At 48.8% G+C, this 27,119-nt stretch overlaps 1 protein-coding gene across 3 annotated transcripts in view; it reads right to left on the reverse strand.

The window, feature by feature from the left end:
- The window catches only part of CFAP20 (cilia and flagella associated protein 20), a 476,007-nt gene that overhangs the window by 26,787 nt on the left and 422,101 nt on the right, over positions 1–27,119 (reverse strand). The gene's annotated exons all lie outside the window — the stretch shown is intronic.

The raw sequence follows: 27,119 nt of genomic DNA on the forward strand, positions 1-27,119 counted from the left end.
ATACTCTGTCCTTGTGAAAGTTCAGATAAGGGGGCTTAACAGAGAGGGCTTGAAGCTCCGAAACTCTTCTGGCTGAAGTAATAGCTACCAAGAAGGCAGTCTTCCAAGATAAGAACTTTTGCTCACAAGTGGCCGCCGGCTCGAAGGGATGAGACGTCAAGGCTCCTAAAACTACATTCAAATCCCATGGCAAAACAGGTTGCAACACCGGGGGGTGAAGCAACCAAGCTCCCTTAAGAAAGGCCTTACACAACTTGTGACTCATGAGTGAAGGCTCAAAGGCAACATGATAATTAGAAATCGCTGCCAATTGGACTTTAAGCATGGAGACAGCGGAACCCTGCCTAAAAAGAGTTGCCAAAAAAATCTAATACTGCGGACACCGGGGCTGTCAGAGGGTCAAGGTTGTGCTGCTGGGTCCAAATGGCAAACCTTTCCCATTTATTAGAATACATCTCCTTAATGGAAGCTCTGTGAGAAGAAAACAGAATCCGGACCACCTCAGGCGAAAGGATATGCTGTCTGACTAAGGTAGGAAGTGGAGCAGCCAAGCCGTTAGCTTGAGAGTTTGCAGTGATGGATGGGCCTGACCTGACTGAAGAGTCAGGAGGTCTGGAACTGGGTCCAGAATGCAAGGATCCTTCACTGCATACTTCCGAAGGAAAGGAAACCAAACTTGGCGGGGCCAGTGCGGTGCGATCAAAATCATGTTGCTTCCCAAGCAGATCGCCTTCTGAATCACCTTTGGCAGTAGTGGGACCGGAGGGGAGGTGTAGAGCAGACTGGAGGGCCAATTGTGGACTAGAGTGTCCCTGGGTGGGAATCAGGGAGAAGAAATTGCTGCACTTCGCGTTCCAGGGGCTGGCGAAAAGGTCGCAAAAGGGAAACCCCACTTGGGAGAAGATGCGAGCCGCTACTCGGTCGTTCAGGGACCACTCGTGAGGCATAAGAATAACTCTGCTCAGCCTGTCTGCTATCATATTGGACTTCCCCGGAATGTGCGTTGCCACTAGAAATCTCTGGGAAGCGATCGCCCAGTTCCAAACTCTCATGGTTTCTCTGCAAAGAGGATAAGAGCTGGTTCCTCCCTGCCTTTTCAGGTACCATACTACCGCCATACTGTCTGAGAAGATTGCGATGGTACCCTTGGGAAGAGAGCTGTGAAGTGCCTGCAACGTTAGAAGCACTGCCCTCATCTCCGGGACATTGATGTGTAAGTGGGTTTCGTGATCCTGCCACGTGCCTTGAACCGTCCTGTCCAGATAATGCCCCCCCAGCCTATCTAGTAGGTGTCCGTGGTCACTGTGGCAATGGGGGAGGGGGGCAGAAGAGTCGCCCCTGGTTCAGGTTGGAGGAGAGGAGCCACCAACGAAGATCTCGCCGGCAGGTATCCGTAATGAGAATCGGGTAGGACAAGGGCAGATCTTGGTACAACCACTGGGTCGACAGGAGCCATTGGAGAATTTACATGTGCAATCTTGCCAGAGGGAACAGAAGAATGGCGGCCCCATCAACCCCAAAAGCTGAAGGACCATCCTGGCTGGGGCTTTGCTTCGGGGTAGTAAGGCTAGGACTTGGTTCTGTAGTATCTTTATCCTCTCTGTTGGAAGGAATGCTCGCATCTCGACAGAGTCTAGCTCTGCACCTATAAAGGCAACACGCTGTGATGGCAGCAATACAGACTTTTCCCAGTTGAATGCAATTCCTAAAAGATGTCCCAATTCGATGGTAGCACTCACGGCTTGAATAAGAAGATGCCTGGTGGGGGCGGTGAGGAGCCAGTCATCTAGATACGGAAACACCTGGAATCCCAGACATTTCAGGTGAGCAGTCACCACTGCCAGACATTTGGTAAACACCCTGGGGCTGTGGTGAGACCAAAGGGCAGGGCTCAGAACTGGAAGTGACTGGCTCCTAGGCGGAAGCATAAATGTATCCTGGACGCCATGTTTATCTTGATGTGATAATAAGCGTCCTTGAGATCGATGGAGCACATCTATACTCCTTTTTCCAGCAATGGAAAAATGGATTGCAACGTGACCATCCGGAATTTGGACTTCTTTACGAAGCGGTTTAGGTGGCTGAGGTCCAGAATGGGTCTCAAGTCCCCTGTTCTTTTCGGCACCAAAAATAACTTTGAGTAAGTTCCTAATCCGGTCTGGTCTGCGGGGACTGGCTGGATGACTCCCTTTCCAAGCAGCTTTGCGACCTCTATGGCTGCTTGATCCCGTTGACTGGGTGGCACGTCCGGGATTTTCCTTGACGGTGGAGGGGGATGGATAAAGGGAATGGTGTAACCTCCGGCGATGATACGAAGCACCCTCTGATCCTGAGTGATGGAACCCCAGGCCCTTGGATGCTCCGAAAATTGACCCCCGAATGGCTCCGGAGACGCACAGTCGGGCAGTCCCTCAGGGACGCTGGAAGGAGGAGGAACCATGAAAGGATTCGCGGTCTCCTGTGTTGCGGGAGCCTCTGCCACCTCTAGGGCGACGTCTTCCAGAATAATTCCCCCCCTCCTCTGCCTCTGGAAGGGGGGTCACTCTGATGGGCAGGGAAAGACTTTTGGGACTTTCTGAACCACATCTTTCCTCCCCTCTGCGCCTTGGGATAAGGTCTCGAAGGGAGCGAAAAATGGGCCCCAATGGCAGACATAGTCTTACCCTCCTGCTCGCATCTAGTGAGTGTGTCTTTCACCTTGGGTCCAAAGAGAGAGTACCTGTCGATTGGAGCATCTGTGTAAGAAGACTTGAAAGCCTCCGCAAAGTGACAAGCGCAGCCAGGCTTGCCTCCTAAGGGCTACGCCCGAACTCGCTGCCCTACTCGCCCCTTCGGCTGCATACAATATGAGCCTCATGGACGAGTTAACAATCGACAAAAGGGTAGACAGCTGGGCGTTGACAGACTGCGTCAACACCTCAGGCATGTTACCCGACAGACAGGGTATCTCAACTCCTTTAAGAGATCCCTTTGGAGCCTCGTAAAATAACACAAAAAATTCAGCGACCGCAGGGTAAAGGTTGCTGAAGTCAGGGTACGCTTCCCGTACCTATCTATGCTCCTGGACTCCTTGTTAGGAGGATTGATAGACGTAGATGCCTCTGCCACATCCTGCTGGGTGGCAGACGCCACCACCATAGCATCCACTGGAACTCCCTTGGTTAGAAACTCCTTGCCAGGGGGTGCGGATAAAAATTTGTTGGGGCAAGAAGGAACTGGCTCCACAGAATCAGGGTGCTCCCACACCCTTCGACAAATAAGGTCCAGTAATTCATCGAAGGGTGGAGACTCCCAGGAGGCGGAGGGTTGGGCTCCGAAGACCTTGAGGAAGAAAGACTCCTCCGCGGAAGGGGTTTTGGACAGCCAGTCGCCCCTCTGTCTCAAGATCTCCAGGACATCGGAGAACAAGACATCGTCAGAGGACGACTTCGGGGACACTTCCGCATCATCAGGGTCGGTGTCCGAGGTGACAGACTCATCTGGGGAGTCTACGTGCTTCCTCTTGCAAAACTTTTTCCTGGGGGGCTCTTCAGGCAAAGACTCTGAAGGCTCCTCGGAAAAAGGGGGACCACACATGAGGAATCCTCAGGCCTCGGAGCCGCCGTGTCTGAAGACAGTGGGGCACCAGAAGCTCTAGTCGCCGTGTCTAGGGAAGGAGTCGCAGATTCCGGTGACGTCACTAAAGATTTGTCTAGCACACTCCTCATAGCCTCAAAGGCGGGTCCACCAGAATCTGAAGAAAGGCCCGCCTGCGAGACCATGACTGGTGTCGGGGTCCCCCTAGCCGAGGCACCAAGCGGGAGACTCGGGGCCGAAACCAGAAGCCCCGACAAATCCCCCTCGGGCTCGGCTGAGGACACCCGAGAACCGAAACCCCTGGAAGGAACAGAAAAGGTTGGAGCTGAAGACGGTGCCGACAGACTAGCAGTGGGTCTCTGAACAGACTCAGGAACCTCACCAGACTCTGCGAACTCAGTCTCAGACGACACCAGGGTTGTCGGAGGAGGAAGAAATGGAATTAAAATGGTTGGCTCCGGCCGCTGGGCTGGAGCTGAAAATAATTTAGATAAGACAGGTGACTGGAGGAGCCTCTGGACCACCCTATCTAAATCCGAATCTGAAAGTCTAGAGGACCTGGAAGAAACAGACTGGGGGCAAGAAACTCTTTCTACCGGCTCCGAGGCAATGCTGGAATGTCAACTCCTAATCGGCTCCAGAAGGAAGGCTCGACTAGAACAGAGACCCCCTTCGGCGCCGACGGTTCAGGAGCCGACGAAACCGACACTGGAGCCGAAACACTCATCTGTGGCTCTGAGACCAATGGAGCCGAGGAAAACCCAGATTGGAATTCTCTATCCTGCGGTTCCGAGACCAATGGAGCCGAGGAAGAAGACCCAGACATAGATCCTCTATCCTGTGGCTCCGAGATCAGTGGAGCCGAGGAAGAGGACAAAGATTAAATTCTTTTTTCAGGCGGCTCCGACGGACTTGTCTGAGCCAAAGACTTCTTTTTCTTCGATTTCAAAGAGGGAGAAGAAGATATAGCTTCCTCAAAGGCTGGTTTTATTAAACCTTTCAGGATCAACTTATTTTTTCTCTGCTGTAGTACACAAGAGGAGAAGGCATGGTAAACACTGCAAGATTCTTGCAAGTGTTTAGCCCCTAAGCAATAAACACAGATGGCATGGCCATCTGTTAACGACATTTTATAGCCACATTTCGAACATTTTTTAAAGCCCGACAGCTTATGCTCTTTTTCTTTGCCAGACATGACCCACAAAGCACTCGAAACACAAAGAGGGAAGGGAGGGAAGAGTTCGAACTGAAACGCTCGACAAGAAATAGGGCAAAGGCCCTCTAACTCAAACGGGCCTAGCCCACCAAACAGAAGGAATTACACAACAACCAAAAACAAACACAGCCAATCACAGGGTAGTACAGAAAAAGATAGCTATTAAAATAGCTGTTTGGTTATAAAATTTCTAAGCTAAGAGCAAAAGCGACCCAAAAAGGCCAAAAAAGGAAGGGTACTTAGCCACAGCCAAGTCAAGACCATGTCGTTACTTCAGAAGCGGCAAACGAGATCTGGGGGTTTGGGCGTGGTGCATCCTGGGATAAGGGGTTGGCCCAGCCAATGAGAGACTTTGTGCTAGTGTATCGGCCGAGTCGAAGGCTCCGAGCCCATCAGTTATGAATGTAGGCGAGATAAGATCACATTACATATATATTTTCCCTGTGGAACTTGGAGTACTCAGAGGCCCCACAATATCCATAGCTACCCCCTGAAATGGCTCCTCAGTCACAGGCAATGGCATCAAAGGAGCCTTCACCTCGTCTCCTGCCTTGCCTACATTTTGTCACTGCTCACAGGTCTTGCAGTACTCTGTTACATCTTTTACATGTCCCTGCCCAAGTAGCTGACATAAATACACACACTGAGATTTGATTTATACACAAACACACACCTGGAAAAAGCTGGCACAGGTTTACTAGCTATGCACCCTTATGCCCAGACTATAAGGTAGTTAACACTGTCACCAGAAACCCTTATCATCTACTTTAAGGCCCTTACCAAAGGGTGACCAATCCTACTGTGTAATGTTACTACTATCCAAATGGTAGTGTTGACCAAGACTTGCAAGGCTATTAAGGAGTGACCTGTACAGTGTCACCAAATACGTATGCAAGTACTCTAGGAGCTTAAATATGTCTCACAAATATCAGCCACAAAGACAGATTTAAAAATATTTAATAATAAGTAATAAAAGAACAAGATAATACTCAACACAGTTACTTCAGACTACAGAATCACAGGAAATATTTTAAAACAACATTGCAGGACAATTTCAAATAAATACAGAAAACATCTAACTATTCCTTACTATATTCCTATCTATATCTAAAGGAAATCACTGTACACTAGTTAAATTACTATTAGCAAGGCAATTGCAGATGATGGTGATGATGTGTGGATGTTCTTGCTAGGTCTAAGACAAAATACAAAATGCAAAGTCTCTCTCTCTCTCTCTCTGAGAGAGTTCTTAAATCAATATCACATATTACTGCTGGGTTGGCTTGGGTGACATCACTTTTTGTCACCTGACTTTAATTCCCAAGCTAAACCAGAAACTAACATCTCTGTGTTAAAAATACATATCACTCAGATGTGCAGCTGCTAGAAAGTCATAGAGCAATAAACACTTTACATTTTAAACATAGTAAATACTCAAGACAATAGAAAAACCTCTAGCTTTAGACATCCTGTCTTCTTGCTGCAATGAAACTAACTTTGAGAGCACATCGTAAAGCAGCTCATTTAAACCTATTTTCTTGAAATTTTGTAAGTTAATCTTCTATAGCCCTCCAGAACACCCACCGTCACAGCTCTCACACAAAAACACAAATCACACACCCGCCCTCACAGAGGCTCTCAACAGACATCTACTCAATTCAGCAGAGACCTCCAAGGCAAAAATGCACTCGACCACCACAACACAGCACAAACCACAAGACACATAGCTCACCTACACAATGTGCACCTCAACCTAAGCCCCTAAGGCAAAACAGCCTGCCCAATACAATACTCATAGGTGACTTAATAGTGAGGCACACTGATGTCCCACTCACTAGGTTGAATAAGGAGAAGGCAACAGTCAGCTGTCTATCAGGTGCCAGACACAACACACGTACTGAGGTCACTCCACAACAACTACAAGTGTGACTCTGTCATTGTCCATGTGGGTGTGACTGACCTGAGACGCACCTCCCTGGACTACATGAAAAGAGACATGGTGGAGCTCTCCGATTATGTGGCCCGGGCAGGTATGACATTAGCCCTGAGTAGCATCCTACGATTGCCCAGAATGATACTACAGTACAAACAAAAATGACTGACCAACAACTGGCTAAGTTTCTGGTGTCATTCTAAGGGGATCCAGTATCTGTCTGCTTGAGATGACATGACTGAGAGACATCAATGCTTTGCCAGAGGTGGCCTGCATCTGTCACCCCTGGGCTTCCAGGTACTGGCCAAGGCTCTTGCCACCCCCATAGTGCCGTTTTAGGCGGTGTTCCAAAAATCAAATTATCAAGATAACAGCTATAAATAAATGCAATCTGAGGGTCAGACTGCTCAATGCTAGAAGTCTAAATCTCAAGATACACTCACTCTAAGCACTCCTCAAAATGGAGATCATCAACATTTGTGTTGTAAAGGAGACCTGGTTTAAAGCAGCAGAAAGCACCCCTGTGCTACCAGGCTACAACTCATTCCACATCTTTCAGCCCCAGAACATGGACCAAAGCTCCAAAGGCAGTGGTGTCTCCATATTCATAAAGGATATGCACACCTCCAGACTAGCAACCCAGCATAACGCATCTGAGATACTCCAGGTACAACTAACATTGGGTAAGATGGAGATTCAGGTCGTAGCCAGCTATAGGTCCCCAACCATGTCCCAAGACTTTCACTTCACATTCCTACGCACCCTGGAAACTATTAAAATCCAATACTAGGCGACTTCAACTACCTCTCCATCAGCTGGGAAAACTACTCATGCACCAATGCACTGGCCCAACGCTTCCTGGAATTCATCAGTTCCAATGCCCAGGACCAGCTCATTTTTACCTCCAATAGAGGAAGCAACATCCTTGACCTGATTACTAACATGGGCAACCTTGCTCTACACCAATAGTCAATTCCTCCCTGGTTAGATCTGACCACAAACTAATCACCATGGAAATCCACATCTTGCCCATAACCCCCGCCAAGTTATCCACCATGAAAAACTTCTCCAAAGCTGACTTTGGACTCTTAAAAACAGAGGTGGCTAACTTCACGACACCCATGCCAATGGAAAATAGATGCATGACTGCCGAATCATACACCAATGCACTGTACGAACACGTACATAAAAGCATGGAACTAGCCATACCCAACAGAACCAAGATGCTCTCCTCCAAAAAAAGGAAGCCAGTCTGGTGGTCACCTGCCATTAATAAACTCTACAACAGAAGGAAGAAACTGCTGCAGAGAAAGGTGAAGTTCCAAGACTGGAAAAAGTCCCTTATTAGCCTCAACAAAAGGTTGAGATCCTTCATCAAAACCTCCAAAGTCAGCTATGAAGGCAGAATTGTGGCAGACACTAAAAACAACCACAATGCCTTCTATAGCTGTATCAAGGATCTCCATGGCAATACCCATATTTGCTCCGAGTTACTGCACAATGGTACCTCCTATACTGAGCCAACAGATATTGCCAACATACTGGCCAACAGATTCAGTGCCAACTTTACCCCTCTCTCCCCCCTAAAAGACCAATCACAATACCAGAAGAATGCCAGGCACCCAACATTACTACAGCACAGGTTAAAGCTGCATTGTCTAAGGTCAAGAAAAAGAAGTTATGTCCTTACCATAATGTTCCATGTGGAGTGTTCATCTCGCCTTGGTTATTACACATGGGTTCGGAGCCGATCCTCGGCTCCGTGTCGGCCGCCTGCAAGCTCTGCATCGAGAAGAAGCTCGAGATCACCTAATACCCACAATCCCCCTTTGCCTTTACCTCAGATCTAGTTTGCAAGCAAACCAGTCATAGAGAGCACACACACATACCAAAAATTACCTAATGATAGGATTATCTATATACATATATATATATATATATATATATATATATATACATACATACACAAGTGTATCGTATAATACAACTAATGCAACTGCAGAAGGAGAATACTCCAGACCAGGCACCAAATCGAACGTTCTTCCTAAGGGTGGGAAGGGTGGGAGTGTAATAACAAAGGCGAGATGAACACTCCACATGGAACGTTATGGTAAGGACAGAACTTCTTTATGTGAGAGTGTTCAATCTCGCCTTTGTTCTTACACATGGGTAGCGTCCCTAGCTCCATGATCCTGAGGAACTCAAGGGAGAACGTTCTTGAGCACAGTGGAACCAAAGGTTGCCCTATCCCTAGAAACCCTGTCCACTTTGTAATGAGAGATAAATGTATGTGCTTTAGCCCAAGTAGCAGCCGCACAGATCGTGTCTAATGGTAAGCGAGCTGCGTGAGCTAAGGATGTAGACACTGATCTGGTAGAATGTCCTTTGGGTTTCACTGATAACGTTTGATTAGAAGCCTCATAAACGTATGTGATACAATCAGTTAGCCATTTGGAAAGAGTTCATTTCGTAACTGCTACACCCTTTCTGCTGTCAGCAAAAGCTACAAATAGTTGATCAGATTTCCTGTGATCTTTTGTTCTATCCAAATAAAATCTGAGTTGTCTATGGACATCCAGTTTGTGCAACATATACTCCAATTTATTAGAGTGGTTTTTGAAGAAGGTGGGTAATTCAATGGACTGATTAATATTATTAGTAGAGCAAACTTTGGGGATAAAGGATGGATTAGTGCGAAGGGATACTCTGTCAGAGTGGAAAATTAAATAAGGGTGTTTAATAGAAAGGGCTTGAAGCTCAGACACTCGCCTAGCGGATGTAATGGCCACTAGGAATAGAGTTTTCCATGACAAAAATTTCAATGGGCAAATTGAGGCTGGTTCAAAGGGGGGCAACATCAATTTAGAAAGCAAGAGGTTCAAATTCCACGGTGATGTAGGACTTCTGACTGGTGGTCTGATGTGAAAGGATCCTTTTAAAAACACTACGTATTGGATTTGTATGAGTTTTCGTTTTGGAGTGCTTTGGAGTACTGTTTCTAGCCTAATAAACTGTTTACATCTTCGTTGGCTCATTTGGTGCTTCTCTTGTGTTTATTAGTATCGCCAGCACCTTTCCTTGACTTGGTTTATCCTTTTAAAAAGGCTTTACAAAGTCTGTGAGCCATAATAGGCGCACCACATTCTTCCACATGATAGTTAGAAATGGCAGCTAACTACACTCTTAACGTAGCAGGAGAAGCTCCTTCATGAAATAATTCTGTCAAGAACTCCAATATCTTGTTCAACGGAGCTATAACAGGGTCCAAATGATGTGAATCAGCCCAGAAGACGAAACGTTTCCATTTACTGGTGTAGGTCTTTGTAGTGGAAACTTTATGAGAAGCCACTAAAATATTTTGAACCGCCGGTGTAAGGGAAACAGACCTGGCTAGAAAGGGAAGCGGAGCAGCCAAGCTGCTAGATGGAGCGATTCGAGAGATGGGTGAGGGACTCCTGACGAGTGGGTCAGTAGATCCGGCTCTGGGTCCAGCATCCAAGGTCCCCAAATGCGGTGATGCAATAGAAAGGGGAACCAAATTTGACGAGGCCAGAATGGGGCAATGAGGATTATAGTCCTCTGAAGGTTGTTGGCTTTCTGCAGAAATTTTGCAATTAGGGGAAATGGAGGAAAAGCATATAGGAGACCCGGGGGCCAATCGTGCACCAGCGCGTCCCTGGGGACTTCCCCTGGAGGGGTAATAGGGCAAAGTAGCTCCTGCATTTGGCGTTCATTGGAGACGCAAACAGATCGCAGGAAGGCTGGCCCCACTTGAAAAATCATGCTCGCGATTCACTGTTTGAGGGACCACTCGTGAGGCAACAGTATTGCACTGCACAGCCTGTCGGCTATGACGTTGGATGACCCCGGGATATGCGTTGCGATCAGAAAGCGACCCGTGGACTCCGCCCATTGCCAAATTCTCATGGCCTCTCTGCATAGTTGATAAGACCTGGTTCCCCCTTGCTTGTTTATGTACCAGACTACGGACATGTTGTCCGTCTGAACTGCAATAGTCCCTAGAGGAAGAAGGGGAGCAAAGTGTTGCAACGCTAAAAACACTGCCCTCAACTCCAGAACATTGATGTGCAGATTGTACTCCAGATTGGTCCATTCGCCTTGGACCGTCTGTCCCTGAAAGATGCCCCCCCACCCTATCAGGGAAGCGTCCGTGGTTATCGTCGCTGACGGTGCGGGTAGCACAAATGGTCTTCCGCTGGACAGGTTGCAAGTCTGTAGCCACCAAGTTAGGTGTGATTTGCATGTGTTTGTTATCAAAATTTCGTGAGTCAGAGGTAGTTGTTGGAATGACCATTGTGCAAACAGGAGCCATTGTAGAACTCTCATGTGCAGTCTTCCCAATGGTATCGCAATGAGAGAAGCTGCCATAAGACCTTTTAGTTATGTACTTACCATAACTTCGGATGTATGGGATCCATCTCGCCTACATTCACAACATATGGGTTCGGAGCCGATCCATCAGCTCCGACTCGGCAACTAATACACTAGCACGAAGTCTCTCATTGGCTGGGCTACGCCCTATCCCAGGATGCACTACACCTGCTTCCACAGATCTTGTTTGTTCGCTTTCATACACCCATGCAAACACAGGAAAACTAGTAGTCACTATAACCAACTAAAGTTCTTCAAGAAAAATCTCCAAGAAAAAGAGACTACAGCTCCTCTAAATCCGAATGGAAGGGGGAAGGAGGGTGGGTACTTATGAATGTAGGCGAGATGGATCCCATACATCCGAAGTTATGGTAAGTACATAACTAAAAGATGTAATGGGATCCTATCTCGCCTACATTCACAACATATGGGACAGCGTCCCTAGCACCTACATCCCGGGTGGCTCATTGGAACACACTCCTGAGAACTGTGGAACCAAAGGAAGCTGTGCCTCGAGAAACCACATCCAATTTGTAATGAGAAATGAAAGTGTGCGGAGAAGTCCAGGTTGCCGCAGCACAAATATCATCTATTGATAACTTGGGTGAAAAGCTACGAAGTAGCCATTGCCCTGGTAGAATGAGCCTTGACTGGAAAGGGAGGTCTTTGTTGGCCTGTGAATAAATAAAAATGATACAATCTTTAATCCATTTAGATATGGAGGTTTTTGTTACTGGTTGACCCAATTTGTTCACTGCAAAGGAAACAAACAATTGATTTGATTTCAGCGTTTGGCGGTTCTATTCAAATAAAAACGCAGTTGTCTATGCGTCCAATTGATGCAAAGTATATTCTGCGTTGTTAGAGAATTCTGGGAAAAAGACAGGGAGTTCTATAGTTTGTTGCATACAGAAAGAGGAGGCCACTTTTGGTATAAATGCAGGGTTCAATTTCAATGAAACTCTATGCTTGTGAAAAATCAAGTAGGGAGGATCAGAACAAAGAGCTTGAAGTTCTGAAACTCGCCTAGCAGATGTTATGGCTACTAAAAAGGCCGTTTTCCAAGACAGAAATTTTAAATCACAAGTAGCAGCTGGTTCGAAAGGACGGGCAGTTAGGGCAGCAAGAACCATATTCAAATCCCAAGGGGGAACAGGATGAGATAAAGGAGGCCTAAGGAGCCAAGCCCCTTTAAGGAACGCCTTACGAAGTTTGTGAGACATCAATGAAGGTTCAAATGAAGCATGAAAATTGGAGATCGCCGCTAACTGAACCTTAATGGTAGGAACTGAAGAGCCCGACTGAAAAAGGGAGGCCAGAAAATTCAGAACTTCCGATACTGGTGCAGTGAGAGGATCTACACCCCGTTCTTGAGCCCAGAAGGCAAACCTTTTCCATTTACTGGAATAAAGTTTGATGGTGGAAGGTTTATGAGAAGAAGACAGTATGTGGACCACGTCCAGCGAGAGAGCATTGTCTCGGACTAAGGATGGAAGTGGAGTAACCATGCTGCCAACTTCAGGGACCTGAGAGACGGATGAAGCCGTCCTGACTGATGAGTCAACAGGTCTGGCACGGATCCAGAAACCATGGACCTTCTATCGCATGCCTCTGTAGGAAAGGAAACCAAACTTGACGAGGCCAGTGCGGGGCAATCAAAATCATCTCGCTCTCCATGTAAATGGCCTTCTGTATCACCCTCGGTAGGAGGGAGCGGAGGAAGGCGAGAAGACCGGGGGGCCAAATGTGAGTCAGAGCATCCCTGGGAATCTGTCCCTGAGAAGGAAACAGTGTGAAGAACTCTCTGCATTTCGCATTGTGAGGGCTGGCAAACAGGTCGCAGCAAGGAAGACCCCATCTGTCGAAGATTTTCGCCGCTATACCCTGGTTGAGGGACCACTCGTGGGGTAAGAGAATGGTCCTGCTTAATCTGTCCGCAATCACATTGGACTTCCCTGGTATGTGCGTTGCCATCAGAAAGCGGTTGGTAGCTACCACCCAGTGCCAAAGTCTCATGGCTTCTCTGCATAGTGGGTAAGACCTGGTTCCACCTTGCTTGTTTATGTACCACACCACCGACATGTTGTCGGATAGGATAGTAATCGGGCCCTGTGGGAGAGCTTGATGGAGAGCTTGGAGTACCAATAGTACCGCTCTCATCTCCAGGACATTGATATGCAAATGCGTTTCCTGGATCTGCCATGTGCCTTGGACCGACCTGTCCAGGTAATGACCCCCCCCACCCTACCTGGGAGGCGTCCGTAGTCACAGTGGCAACGGGACGTTGAGGAATAAAGGGTCGCCCCTGGTCGAGATTTGACTGGAGAAGCCACCAATGCAGATCTCGACGGCAACTTTCCGTGATTATGATTAAGTGGTTCAAGGGAAGTTCCTAATAAGACCATTGAACCGACAGTAGCCATTGTAGAATTTGCATGTGAAGTCTGGCCAAGGGAACTAGAAGTATGGTAGACGCCATCGAGCCCAACAGTTGTAGGATCCGATGGGCCGGGGCTCTTTGTAAGTGGAGGCAGGATTTGACTTGACCTTGTAAGATCTGAATTCTTGCTGCCGGTAAAAAGGCGCGCATTCTTTTTGTGTCTAAGTATGCGCCTATGAAAGTAATACGCTGAGAAGGCTGTAGTACAGATTTTTGCAAATTGAATGTGATCCCCAAGAAACGGCCCAAGGTGAACGTGGCTCTGAGCGCTTGGAGTAGTAGATGCTCGGAGGTGGCAGTAAGGAGCCAGTCGTCTAGATAAGGAAACACCTGGAATCCCAGACTTCTCAGGTGAGCAGTTACCACTGCCAGACACTTGGTAAACGCCCTGGGGGCTGTGGTGAGACCAAAGGGCGGTGCTCGGAATTGGAAATGACTGACTCCAGGCGGGCGTAAATGTCTCCTGGACTCTTGAGCTATGGGAATATGATAGTAAGCGTCCTGGAGATCTATGGAGCACATCCATGCATCTTTTTCCAGCAAAGGAAGAATAGATTGAAGAGTGACCATTCGGAATTTGGACTTCTTTACGAAACAATTCAATGAACTGAGGTCCAAAATGGGCCTGAAGTCCCCTGTCTTTTTTGGTACCAAAAATAATTTTGAGTAAGTTCCTGATCCGATCTGGTCGATGGGGACAGGCTGGATGGCTCTTTTTTCTAGCAGCTTTGACACTTCTAATGCTGCCTGATCCCGCTGACTGGGTGGTACGTCCGGGATTTCCCTTAAAGAAAGGGGGGGGTTTGTTGAAGGGGATGATATATCCTCCGGTAATAATGCGAAGCGGAAAATCGGGCCCCAACGGCAGTCAAAGTCTTGCCCTCCTGCTCGCACCGAGTTAGTGTGTCCTTCACCTTGGGTCCAAACAAAGATGACCCATCAAAGGGGGCGTCGGCGAAGGAAGACTTGAAGGCCTCCGTGAATGAACACAAGCGTAACCAGGCTTGTCTCCTGAAGGCAACGCCTGTTCCCGCTGCTCTACTCGCCCCTTCGGCTGCATATGAAATGAGCCTCATGGACGAGTTAACAATAGAAAAGAGGGTAGTCATCTGCGTGCCAACAGTCGGGGCCAGCGCCTCAGGTAGGTTACCAACAAGAGAGTCATTCAGCTCTTTGAGAAGATCCCTTTGGAGCCTCGTAAAATGACATAAGTAGTTCAGCGACCGTAAGGCAAAGGCCGCTGAAGAGAGGGTACGCTTCCCGTACCTATCCATGCTCCTAGAATCCTTATTAGGAGGATGAATAGACGTCGAAGCCTCTGCCACGTCCTGCTGTGTGGCAGAAGCCACCACCAAAGCATCTACAGGAACACCCTTTGTGAGAAACTCCTTCTGGGGGGGGGGGCTGACAAAAATTTATTGGGCCTCGCAGGCACCGGTTCCACAGAATCAGGGTGTTCCCACGCCCTTCGAGAAACCAAATCAAGGAGTTCATCGAAGGACGGAGACACCCAGGAGGCGGAAGGCTGGGCCCCAAAGGCCTTGAGGAAGACTGACTCCTCAGCTGAAGGGGTTTTGGCTTGCCAGTCACCTCTCTGTCTCAGAATCTCCAAGATATCCGAGAAGGAGACATCATCCGAAGATGATTTGGGGGACCCTTCTGCGTCACCGAGGTCAGTATCCGATGTAACAGACCCATCTTGGGAGTCTACGTGCTTCCTCTTACACAATTTCTTCCGTGGGGTTCGTCCGAAGCAGTTTGGACGGACCACCCGAAGAAGGAACCGATGGGGGTATCCTCAGGCCCTGGGGCCCCGCTGCCGGGGTGCAACACAATAGAGGCACCAGTCTCCAAATCTAGGGACGGTGAGGTAGAATCTTGCTGAACCGGCAAAGGCATGGCCAGCGTGCTCCTCATGGCCTCAAAGGCCGGACCTCCAGAATCCAAGGTCGTCACTGGTCTAGAGGCCACGATGGCACTGGGAATTCCAGCAGCCGATGCTCCGAGAGGAAGACTAGGCACCGAAGCACCCAGTCCCAAAGTATTCCCCTCGGGCCCGGCTGAAGAGGTCGCAGTACCAAACCCTGAACCGGAGGACAGGGTAGGAAGCACAGTCGGAACCGAGAGATCTCGAAGGGGTCTCTGCTCCGACCGTATGGCTCCGCTTTGCTCCACCACCACCGGCTCCAACGGCTCCGAAGAGGTTGGAGGAGGAATCAACTGTGTTGGAGGAGGGATAGGCTCCGAAGCAAACTGTGCTGGAGCCGAGACCATTTTAGTAAACACTGGAGACTGGAAAAGCCTCTGTAAAACCCTATCCAGGTCCGAATCTGAAAGTCTCGAGGATTTAGAGGAGGTAGACAATCGAGAAGACTTTCCTCTCGGCTCCGATGGAGAAGGGGACCGGCTCCGAAACGGCTCCAATGCTATCGGCACCGACTCCACCACCGCATGGACCACCATCGGCACCGAAGGAGCCTTCTTCGGAGCCGAGGGGGAAGAGCCTGAGCTGCACACTTCCACCGGCTCCGAAGCCATTGGAACCGATGGAGGTGATTCACCTCTCGATACTCCAACTTGCGGCTCCGAAGACAATGGAGCCGAGGTAGGAGGTTTCGAGGCAGACTCTTCGACCCGCGGCCCCGAAGTCAGTGGAGCCGAGGAAGAAGAGGTCAATTTTGTCTTTTTAGAAGTCGGCTCCGACGGACTTGTCGGAGCCGACGATCTTTTCTTTTTGGAAACAACAGGAAGATCTAAGGCTTCCTCAAAAGAAGGCTTAATAAGCCCTTTCAATATTAATTTGTTTTTGCGTTCTTGAAGAACTCTAGATGAGAACGCATGACAGACGCTACAAGTCTCTTGCAGATGTTTCGGCCCCAAACAATAAACACAAACTGAATGACTGTCTGTAATGGACATTTTATATTTGCAGCGAGTGCATTTTTTAAAACCTGATTTTTGTTCCTTAGACATGATACAGGCCACAAACAGTACTAACTCTAAGGAAAAACTACTCTACCACAACAAGTATAGCACTATACACAAAAAGCGCCAACTGAAAGGCGCGAGACACACTGGCGCGAGTACTAGTGAAAGTTTACCTCACAACAATTTAAACAAGTTAAACGGGCCAAAGCCCTCTAATTTAAACGGGCTTTGCCCGAAAAAACAACTAACCAAAAGTTAATAAGAAAAACACAATTAGCACTCAGATAGGGCAAAGGCCCTCTAACTTAAACGGGCCTTGCCCGACTGAACAAATAAATTTCTGGAAACAAGCACTCAATGGAAACAAGCACTCAACAAAAAAAACCCAGAAATAGCAAGAAATAGCTGTTAAAACAGCTGTTTGGTTAATATGGACAAAAAAAATCCCTTAAGTCAAGGACCAATAAGGTAAAATTAACCACTTAGCTCCAGCCAAGTCGAGACCACGTCCAGCTTGTTAAGCGGCAAACGAGATCTGGGGAAGCAGGTGTAGTGCATCCTGGGATAGGGAGTAGCCCAGCCAATGAGAGACTTCGTGCTAGTGTATTAGTTGCAGAGTCGGAGCCGATGGATCGGCTCTGAACCCATATGTTGTGAATGTAGGCGAGATAGGATCCCATTACATCCAAGACCTTCAGAACCAGCTTTGCCGGGGACTTTTTGGACGACAGCAGGAGAGAAATGTTGTTTTGAAGTGCTACTATCCTTTCTGTAGGAAGCCTTAGAACCAAATGATGCGTATCTAATTCCGCTCCTATGAATAAGATATGCTGTGATGGCTGTAGCAAAGATTTTTCGAAATTTACGGAAATTCCGAGGTGAATACAAAGTTGTAGGGTGTAATCCCTGGCCTGTATCAGTTGACGCCTGGTGGTGGCAGACAGGAGCCAGTCGTCCAGATACGGAAACACCTGGAATCCTAGGCGTCTCAGATGAGATGCTACCACTGCCATGCATTTGGTGAAAACCCTGGGGGCTGAGGTCAGACCAAAGGGCAGGGCCCGAAACTGATAGTGACTGGCTCCCAGCTGGAAGCGCAAATGATCCCTGGACGCCCTGGCCATTTTGATGTGGTAGTATGCATCCTTCAGATCTATTGAGCACATCCAGTTGTCCTTCTGTAAGAATGGAAGGATCGATTGAAGCGTGACCATTCGGAACTTCTCCTTTTTGACAAAGGTGTTGAGGCTGCTTAGGTCCAGAATCGGCCTCCAGTCCCCTGTCTTCTTTGGAACTAAAAAGAACCTTGAGTAAGTTCCGAATCCTATTTGGTCCGCTGGGACTGGTTGGATGACACTTTTTTCTAGCAGCTTTGAAATTTCTGTAGCTGCTGGGTCTCGCAGATGGGGTGGTACATCTGGGAGTTTTCTCTTTGGAATGGGGGTGGATAGGAATGGTATTTTGTAACCTCTGGTAACAACGCTTTTTACCCAGTTGTCTGTAGTAATGTTTTGCCAGGCCTGAGGGTATAAAGCTAAGCGACCCCCGACTGCCTCCAGAGCAGGACAGTCGGGCCTCCTCTCAGGAGTGCTAAAAAGGTTTACCAGGGGGGGTATACCTGTCACCTTGGTTTTGGACCCCTCTGCCCGGTGGCGTCTTCCACCTCTGCCCCCTCCTCTGCCTCTAGAGGGGGCATCACCCTGTGTGCTTGGGAAAGATCCTTGAGGTTTTCGAAACCACATTTTCCCACCACGTTGCCCTTTGGGGTACGGTCTGGAAGGGGTGGAAAAACGGACTCCGACAGCAGACAGAGTCTTTCCCTCATGTTCACACCGGGTAAGGGTCTCCTTTACTTTAGGGCCAAAAAGTGTGGCACCATCAAATGGGGCGTTAGTAAAGGAAGACTTGAAGGTTTCCGCAAGCTACGAAGAGCAATCGCTGAAGCCGCTGCCCTACTCGATCCTTCGGCTGCGTATGATATCAGCCTCATGGATGAGTTAACAATGGATGTAAGGGTATTTAGATGTGCCGAAACCTTCTCTGAGACAGCAGCATCTGTAGTACCCTGGAGGGTATCTCCCAACTCTTTGACTAGATCCCTCTGTAAGCGTGTAAAATGAGTCAAATAGTTCAGGGAACACATAGAAAAAGCCGCTGAACTAAAAATGCGCTTCCCGTATCTGTCCATAGTCCTAGAATCTGTTAGGCGGATGGACAGATGAGGAAGACTCCGACATCTCCTTTTTCGTGGCCGCTGCCACCACCATGGCGTCTACTGGGACTCCTTTAGTGAGGTAAGCCTTGTCCTGGGGTGCAGTGATGTACTTATTAAGCTTCCTAGGGACTGGTTCCACCGTGTCAGGTGTCTCCCACGCCCTTCGAGCAATCAACTCCATTAACTCATCGAAGGGCGGAGTGACCCAGGAGGAGGAAGGGCGAGCACCAAATGCCTTCAGCAAGACTGACTCATCCTCAGAAGGGGGGAGGGACTGCCAGTCACCTCTCTGTTTTAGGATCTCCAAGATGTCAGAAAAAGAGACATCTTCTGAAGGTGACTTAGGGGACCCTTCTGACTCATTCAAGTCAGTATCGGATGTCAAAGATTCTTGTGGAGAATCTAAGTGTCTCCTCTTACACAATCTTTTCCTAGGGACTTCTTCGTGGGGAGCATCCGAAGAAGCCTCCGAGGAAGAGGGGGCACCCTCCAGGGGTGGCTGAGACACAGGTGCTCGACGCTTAGCTGTAGCCGTGGGTGCAGAGGAGGATAACGGACCTTTATGGGGAGGAGAAGCTGTTTCTGCTGATGTGGTTGTCTGGGTAGACAACACCTTCCTCATGAGGTCGAAGGCCCCCAGGTCCCGAGTCGAGGTATCTCCCGGTTCCGAAGAAATGGGAAGAATCCCCGAAACAGGCACCGAAGGCACCGACCCCGAGGACGGAACCGAGTCAATCCGCGCTGAGGCCCCGAGAGGGCGTCGAACCGAAAATCGGTCCGACTCGGTCCCGGAACCAAGGATGGATCTGCTCCGAGACTCGGTACCGGATCGACGGAGTCGAGGTGAACGGAGCCGACCGAGAAAAGGACGGTTCTGGCACCGAGGGCTCCACAATCAGCAGCTCAGCTTCTTCCGGCTCCGAAGACTGGACAGGTCTCGGAGGAGGAACAGATGGAGAAAGTGGAAGGCCTTCAAGTCTCGACACCAATTGAGAGGAGACCGAGATGAGCTTGGATAAGGCCGTATTCTCCATTAACTTCTGCACCACGCGGTCTACATCGGTGTCGGAGAGGGGTCTGGAAGAACGAGTCGAAGGGATCGAAGACGGAGCCGACCTCAACAGAGTCGGTGGAGGGAGCTCCGTCACCGGTTCCAAGATTTGAGGCTCGGAAACTGCCAACAGTTGAACACTCGGCCCCGAAGTCTGTGGAACCGGTGATGCAACTTTACTTGAAGAGCTCGGAGCCGATGACTTGGGCTCCGACGTCTTCGATTCCTTCGAGGACTTGGATGCCTGGTCAGAAGCATCCAGAGCCTCCTGAAAGGAAGGTTTTAATAAACCCCTGTCCATTAATTTCCTGCGTCTATCTGTCATGACCCTCCCACTGAAAGAATGACAAATAGAACAGTCTTCTTGCAAGTGGAGAGGGCCAAGACAGTAGACACAGGAAATATGGTTGTCAGTTACTGACATTTTTTGCCCACACTGGCAACGCTTGAAACCTGATTTGGTCTTTTCAGACATGTCAAGGTAAGTAGAAATATAGTCAAATCCAGAAAAAACAGTCAAGTCCGGTAAAATTGTCAAATCCAGAAATGAGTCAATCCAGTTGTCAAATCCAAAGAGTGGAGGTAGGCCCCGAAGAGAAACCTGACTAAGTTTTATAACTTAAACGGAACCGAGATTTCCCTAAACCTTACCACACTCACACAAAATATTATTAAACAGTTTCTAATACTAAAGAACCAGAGAAAAAGCTAGAATAAAATTCTAAATCTTATCTGAGGTGCTCGAGCTCGACCCAGTGATGCGAACGCTGCAGCGGCAAACTAGATCTGAGGTAAAGGCAGAGGGGGATTGTGGGTATTAGGTGATCTCGAGCTTCTTCTCGATGCAGAGCTTGCAGGCGGCCGACACGGAGCCGAGGATCGGCTCCGAACCCATGTGTAAGAACAAAGGTGAGATTGAACACTCTCACATTACAGCTTCCATGGGACCCAACAATATCCCTGGCTGTGTTGTACATGAATTACAAAGTGAACTGGCACCATATGTGTGTGCTGTTCACTCATAGCCTCACCTCAGGCTTTGTCCCTAGCAAATGGCACACTGCTACAGTCATCCCTCTCCATAAAGGAGGAGTGACTACAGACCTTGGAAATTATCCCACCATTAGCCTGAGAAGTCTAATATGTAAGGCTATGGAGGGCATCATCATGGACCTAATTAACAATGATATAGGGACTCTCCAAACTCTAGATCCCACGCAATTTGGTTTACTGAAAGGGAGATCATGCCTGCTCAATCTGGTCGACTTCTTTGAGTCAGTCACCAGAGCACTGGATGAAGGTAAGGCAGTTCATATAGCCTTCCTCGATCTGGCCAAGGCCTTTGATACCATTCCTCACTCAGGGAAAAAAAGTTATGTACTCACCATAATGTTCCATCGGAGTAATTCTACTTCATTGGTCTTCAACCTGTGGGTACTGGATCCGTATGGGATCTGAGCCGGCAAGTTCACTAGCATCTGCTCTGAGCGCCAAGCTCCTCCCCTTACCCACAATACACCTCCATTTTCCAACCCCCAGATAGAGTTTGCTGCCACTTATACAGAGAACCCGACCCGCAAAAACACCTTACGCACCTAAAACTTCAGCTAAACAGGCTGCCCATATGGTAAGGCCAGGGGGAAGGAGGGAGGGACAGTTGAAGACAAATGAAGTAGAACTACTCAAATTAAGAAGTTATGTACCTACCATAACGTTCCATGTTAGTTGTCTTCTCTCGCCTTCTTTCTTGCTTGATGGGTTCGAGCCGATCCTCGGCTCCACTGCACTGCTAAGCTCGAGAGTCACTTTTACCAGCTCGAGGCAGCCCCATATCCCATGATGCAAGGCGGTAAGTACCCAGATCTCGTTTGATGACAAAGGGCAATAGCACCAAGCATAAATACTTCCCAAAGGAAGAAAGAAAGCCTACAGGATGAAAGAAGGACCAGCTCTGAATGGTCTTCAGCATAATAATCTGTTGTAGAAAGGTCTGTCCAGGCCTGGGGGAAGGAGGGAGGGTCGCAAGAAAGAAGGCGAGAGAAGACAACTAACATGGAACATTATGGTAGGTACATAACTTCTTAATGTTAAGTTGTCAATCTCGCCTTCATTCTTGCTTGATGGGACCGCGTACCTAGCACCTCTATCCTGGGTGGCTCAATGGAACAGACTCTTGAGGACTGTAGAGCCAAAACTGGCTCTGTCCCTGGAGGCCAAGTCCAATTTGTAATGGGAAATAAAAGTATGAGGAGTGGCCCAAGTGGCCGCTGCACAAATAGTGTCTAAAGGAAGTCTAGCTTGAAAGGCTGTAGAAGTAGCTAAGCTCCTAGTTGAATGTGCTTTAGGTTTTGAGCACAGCTGTTTTCCCCTGAGCAGATAAATTTCAGAGATGACCGAAGAAAGCCATCTAGACAAGGTCACTTTAGAGACAGGAAGGCCTTTCTTGTTATCTGCATAGGAAACAAAGAGTTGATCAGATTTCCTAAATTGTTTAGTCCTGTCCAAATAATATCTGAGTTGGCGATGGACATCAAGATAATGTAGTTTTTGTTCTGATCTGTCTGAATAGTTTGGGAAAAATACAGGGAGATCAATGGATTGATTCAGATTGGTCTTTGAGGCAACCTTAGGTAAAAAGGTCGGATTAGTTCTCAATGATACTCTGTCTTTGTGAAAGACCAAATAGGGGGGTCGAACCGATAGAGCATGAAGTTCAGACACCCTTCCTGGCTGATGTAATAGCTACTAGGAACAAAGTTTTCCAAGAAAGAAATTTTAGAGAGCAAGAAACAGCTGGCTCGAAGGGGGGAAGAATCAAGGATGTCAGCACTAAATTTAGATCCCATTGAGGAGGAGGATTCCTGATTGGAGGCTTTAGTAGGAAAATTCCTTTCAAGAAGGCCCTACAAAGCCTATGGGACATAATATTGTGATCTGCAATCCCGACATGAAAATTCGAGATAGCAGCCAATTGAACTCTGACTGTGGAAGAAGAGGAACCTGCATGAAAAATCTCTGCTAAGAAGTCCAGAACTGCCTGAACTGGGGCAGTGAAAGGATCAATATTCTTGGCTTTAGCCCAATAAGAGAAACGTTTCCATTTGCTTGCATAAATCCTCCTGGTAGAGGATTTTAAAGAAGCTACTATAATGTCTCTAACCGGGTTAGAGATCAAAGGAAGCCTGGCTAAGGAAGGAAGTGGAGCAACCATGCTGTGAGGTTGAGAGAAGGGATAGACCGGTGCAGCTGACCGGATTGGTGAATCAGAAGATCTGGCACTGGGTCCAGATGCCACGGCTGCACCAAAAGGTGACGATGGAGGAACGGAAACCAAATTTGTCAAGGCCAATAAGGAGCAATGAGAATCATGTTGGCTCTCAAAACGGTTGCTTTCTGGATAACTTGAGGGATCAGAGGAAAAGGAGGAAAGGCATAAAGAAGTCCCTGGGGCCAATCCTGGGTCAGAGCGTCTCTGGGGGGATGGCCTGGTGGAGGGAAGAGAGAGAAGAAGTCTGGGCATTTGCTGTTTTGGGGAGTAGCAAAAAGATCGCAACATGGGCGACCCCATTGCAGAAAAATCTCTTCCACTATAGATTGCTTGAGAGACCACTCGTGAGGCATGAGAATAGCTCTGCTCAATCTGTCCGCTACAATGTTGGTTTTCCCAGGGATGTGCATTGCTACCAGAAACCGATGAGAGGAGATCGCCCATTGCCATAGTCTGAGCGCTTCTCGACACAAGGGTTAGGACTTGGTTCCGCCCTGTTTGTTGATATACCAAACTACAGACATGTTGTCTGTGTGGACTGCAATTGTCCCTACGGGAAGAAAGTCGTTGAGGGCTTGCAACGTTAAAAGCACTGCTCTCATCTCCAGGACATTTATGTGCAGGTGGTACTCGAACGGCTGCCACGTCCCATGAACCATTCTGCCCTGATAATGACCCCCCCACCCGATCAGGGAGGCATCTGTGGTGACAGTGGCTACCGGGGATGGGGGTACAAAGTGTCTGCCTTGGTGAACCTGGGGAGATGTGATCCACCAAGCAAGATGATTTTTGCAAGTCTGTGTCACCAGAATCTGGTGACGCATTGGAAGTTGTTGGTAAGACCACTGAGTGAACAACATCCACTGAAGAAGGCGCATGTAGAAGCGAGCCAGGGGAAGAAGAGTAATGGCCGCAGCCATGAGGCCTAATACCTTTAGAACCATTCTGGCCTGTACTTTCTTGTTGGCTAGAATGATCCTGACATGACTTTGAATGTCTGAAACTCTTTGATCTGTAAGGGTAGCTGACATCCGAACAGTGTTTAAGTTTGCGCCTATGAAAGTAATAGACTGGCAGGGCGATAAGGATGACTTTTCGAAGTTGATCGAGATGCCCAAAAGAGTGCAAAGATTTATTGTGTAATCCCTGGCTTGAACAAGCTGATGCCTGGTGGTGGCTGAAAGGAGCCAGTCGTCGAGATACGGAAACACCTGGAATCCTTGACGTCTCAGGTGAGCCGTGACCACTGCCATGCATTTGGTGAACACTCTGGGGGCTGTAGTGAGACCAAAGGGCAGGGCTCTGAACTGGAAATGACTGGACCCCAGCCGAAAGCGGAGAAATCTCCTGGAGCGCCTGTGAATTTTATGTGATAGTACGCATCCTGAAGATCTATTGAGCACATCCAGTTGTCCTTCTGTAAGAAGGGCAGAATTGACTGAAGAGTGACCATTCGAATCTTGTCTTCCTCACAGACTTGTTGAGTCTGCTGAGATCCAATATTGGTCTCCAGTCTCCCGTCTTTTTGGGGACCAAAAAGAACCTTGAGTAGATTCCGGGCTCTGAATGGTCTGTTGTAACTGGCTGAATGGCTCTTTTTTGCAGTAGCTTTGAGACTTCTAACTCTGCAATTTCCCTTAGACCGGGTGGTACATCTGGAAGGGAATTTGAGGGGTAGAAAGGACTTTTCTCGAAAGGAATTATGTAACCCTCGGATATGATCGACTGTACCCATCTGTCTTGAGTGAGGGAGTGCCAGGCTTCTGGGTACAGCGATAATCTTCCCCCGACTGCCTCCAAGGAGGGACAGTCGGGCAACATCTCAGGGATGCTGAAAGGGCTTGTCAGAGAGAGACTCTCTGTTTCCCTGGTTTTGTGGACCCCCTCTGCCTCTAGAGCGGCGTCTGTTGTTGTTACCCCCTCTGCCTCTGGGGGTAAACTGACCACGTGAATCGCGTGACTCCTTGGGATTTTGAACCACATTTTGCCACCCTTCTGTCCTTTGGGGTAAGGTCTAGAAGGGGTGGAAAAACGGACTCCTACGGCAGAAAGAGTTTTGCCGTCCTGCTCACACCTGGTCAATGTTTCCTTCACTTGAGGGCCAAACAAAGCTGACCCATCAAAGGGAGAATTTGTGAAGGACGCCTTAAAGGGATCTGCAAAGTTACATAGCCGCATCCAGGCTTGGCGTCTAAGAGCCACACCTGTACCTGCGGCCCTACTCGCTCCATCAGCAGCATATGATATTAACCGCATGGAGGAGTTTGCAGTGGAGTTAAGGGTTCCTAGCTGCGAAGCAATTTTTTCCTGAGCCCCTGCAGCTGTAGGATCCTGTACAACCTCACCTAGCTCCTTAAGGATATCCCTTTGGAGTCTGGTGAAGTGACATAGGTAGTTCAGCTTAGCATAGCAAAGGTCGCTGAAGAAAACATCCGCTTACCGTACCTATCCATGGTCCTAGAGTCTTTATTAGGAGGATGGACAGGTACGGAAGGATCTGCAAGTTCCTTCTTGGTGGCAGCAGCCACCACCATGGCATCAGCGGGGACACCCTTAGTGAGGAATTGCTTGTCATACGGGGCAGTAATAAATTTTGAAGGCCTCCTAGGGACTGGCTCTACAGAGTCAGGAGCAGCCCACGCCTTTCGGGCAATAACCTGCATAAGGGGGTCGAAGGCGGAGACACCCAGGAGGTGGAGGGCCGAGATCCAAACGCCTCCAGGTATACTGACTCATCCTCAGAGGGATTATTGGTGGGCCAGTTTCCCCTCTGTCTAAGGAGTTCTAGGATGTCTGAGAAGGAGACATCCTCAGAGGGGGATCTTGGGGATCCCTCTGCCTCATCTAAGTCAGTATCTGAAGTGATAGACTCGGGTGAGTCTACATGTTTCCTCTTACATGTCCTCTTCCATGAGGATCTCCCGACACATCAGGAGAATCCTCGGAAGAGGGGGATATTCCCAGTGGGGAAACCTGAGGCGGAGGATCTCTGGGTCCTGTAGCAAGAGAAGTGGCAGAGATGTCAACAGGCACCATAGAGGAAGGAGCTAAGGGAACAGACTGCTGGCTGAGACCAGTGGCCAGCACACTCTTCATCACCTCGAAGGCTCCCCTCCCAGGAAGGCCCGAGAGAACCCGTTCCGAAGAGCTAGGAACTCCGGGGCCCACCGAAGGGGAAGTCTCCGAGGCAGATGTCGGAGCCGAGCTCACCAAGGCCGAGGCTCCAAGGGGAAGAGCGGGTTCGGACAAGGGTCCGATGCCACTCACCCCCTCGGAGGAGACCAGGGAAGCCCGCCCACCGAATCCCTCTAAGGAAGGTCTCGAAGAGGAGATAAGAGTGGAGGCTGAAGGAACAGAAGGTGGTATCTGTCCCTCAGCCGTAGCAGTAACCATTCCCGAAGACTCCAACTCCAATCTCTGGGGTAGAGTTGAAGGAGGAACTGCAATGGGGTGTGGACCAATAGTCGTCTGTTGAGACGGACTATGCAACATTTGGGCCAATGCCTGTGACTTAAGTAATCTACTGACCACTCTCTCTAAATCATGGTCAGAAAGCCTGGATGACCTTGAAGATCGGCTCCGATGGCTCCGTTCCGAGAGGAGAAGCGGCGAGCCGAAAGTATCGGCTCCAAGGAAGGGGACCTAGACCTCTTCCTCGAAGGAGCCATCGGAGCCGATGAAACTACTGAAACTGTCGGAACCGACAACTTGTCGGAGCCGACAGGTAGCTTCGATGCATCGGCTCCAGCCGGAGCAGATACAGCCACAAAAGTAACGGTGTCGGAGCCGAATGGAGCCGACACTGATGCCTGGGCCACATGGTGGTCGGAACCGATCGGAGCCGACACCGAAGTGGTCGAACCAGAGTCGGCACCGATAGCCATCGGTGCCGAAGGTTTAAATGACAGAATCGGCTCCAGCCGAGCCGATCTCGACTCTGAATGAGTCGGAGCCGAGGCCGCAGGCTTGGACACAGAAGCCTGGGCCTTGGAAGACTTAGAAGTCTTAGATGGGGCCGACTTAGCCGGAGAGCCCTCCGGCTTAAGAAGGCCCCTCAAAATCAACTTATTTCTTCTTTCCTGCAGGACTCTCTGGCTAAA

The sequence above is a fragment of the Protopterus annectens genome, chromosome 8.part0, assembly GCF_019279795.1.
Source record: "Protopterus annectens isolate FY-2018-M chromosome 8.part0, PAN1.0, whole genome shotgun sequence".
NCBI classification, from domain to species: domain Eukaryota; kingdom Metazoa; phylum Chordata; order Ceratodontiformes; family Protopteridae; genus Protopterus; species Protopterus annectens.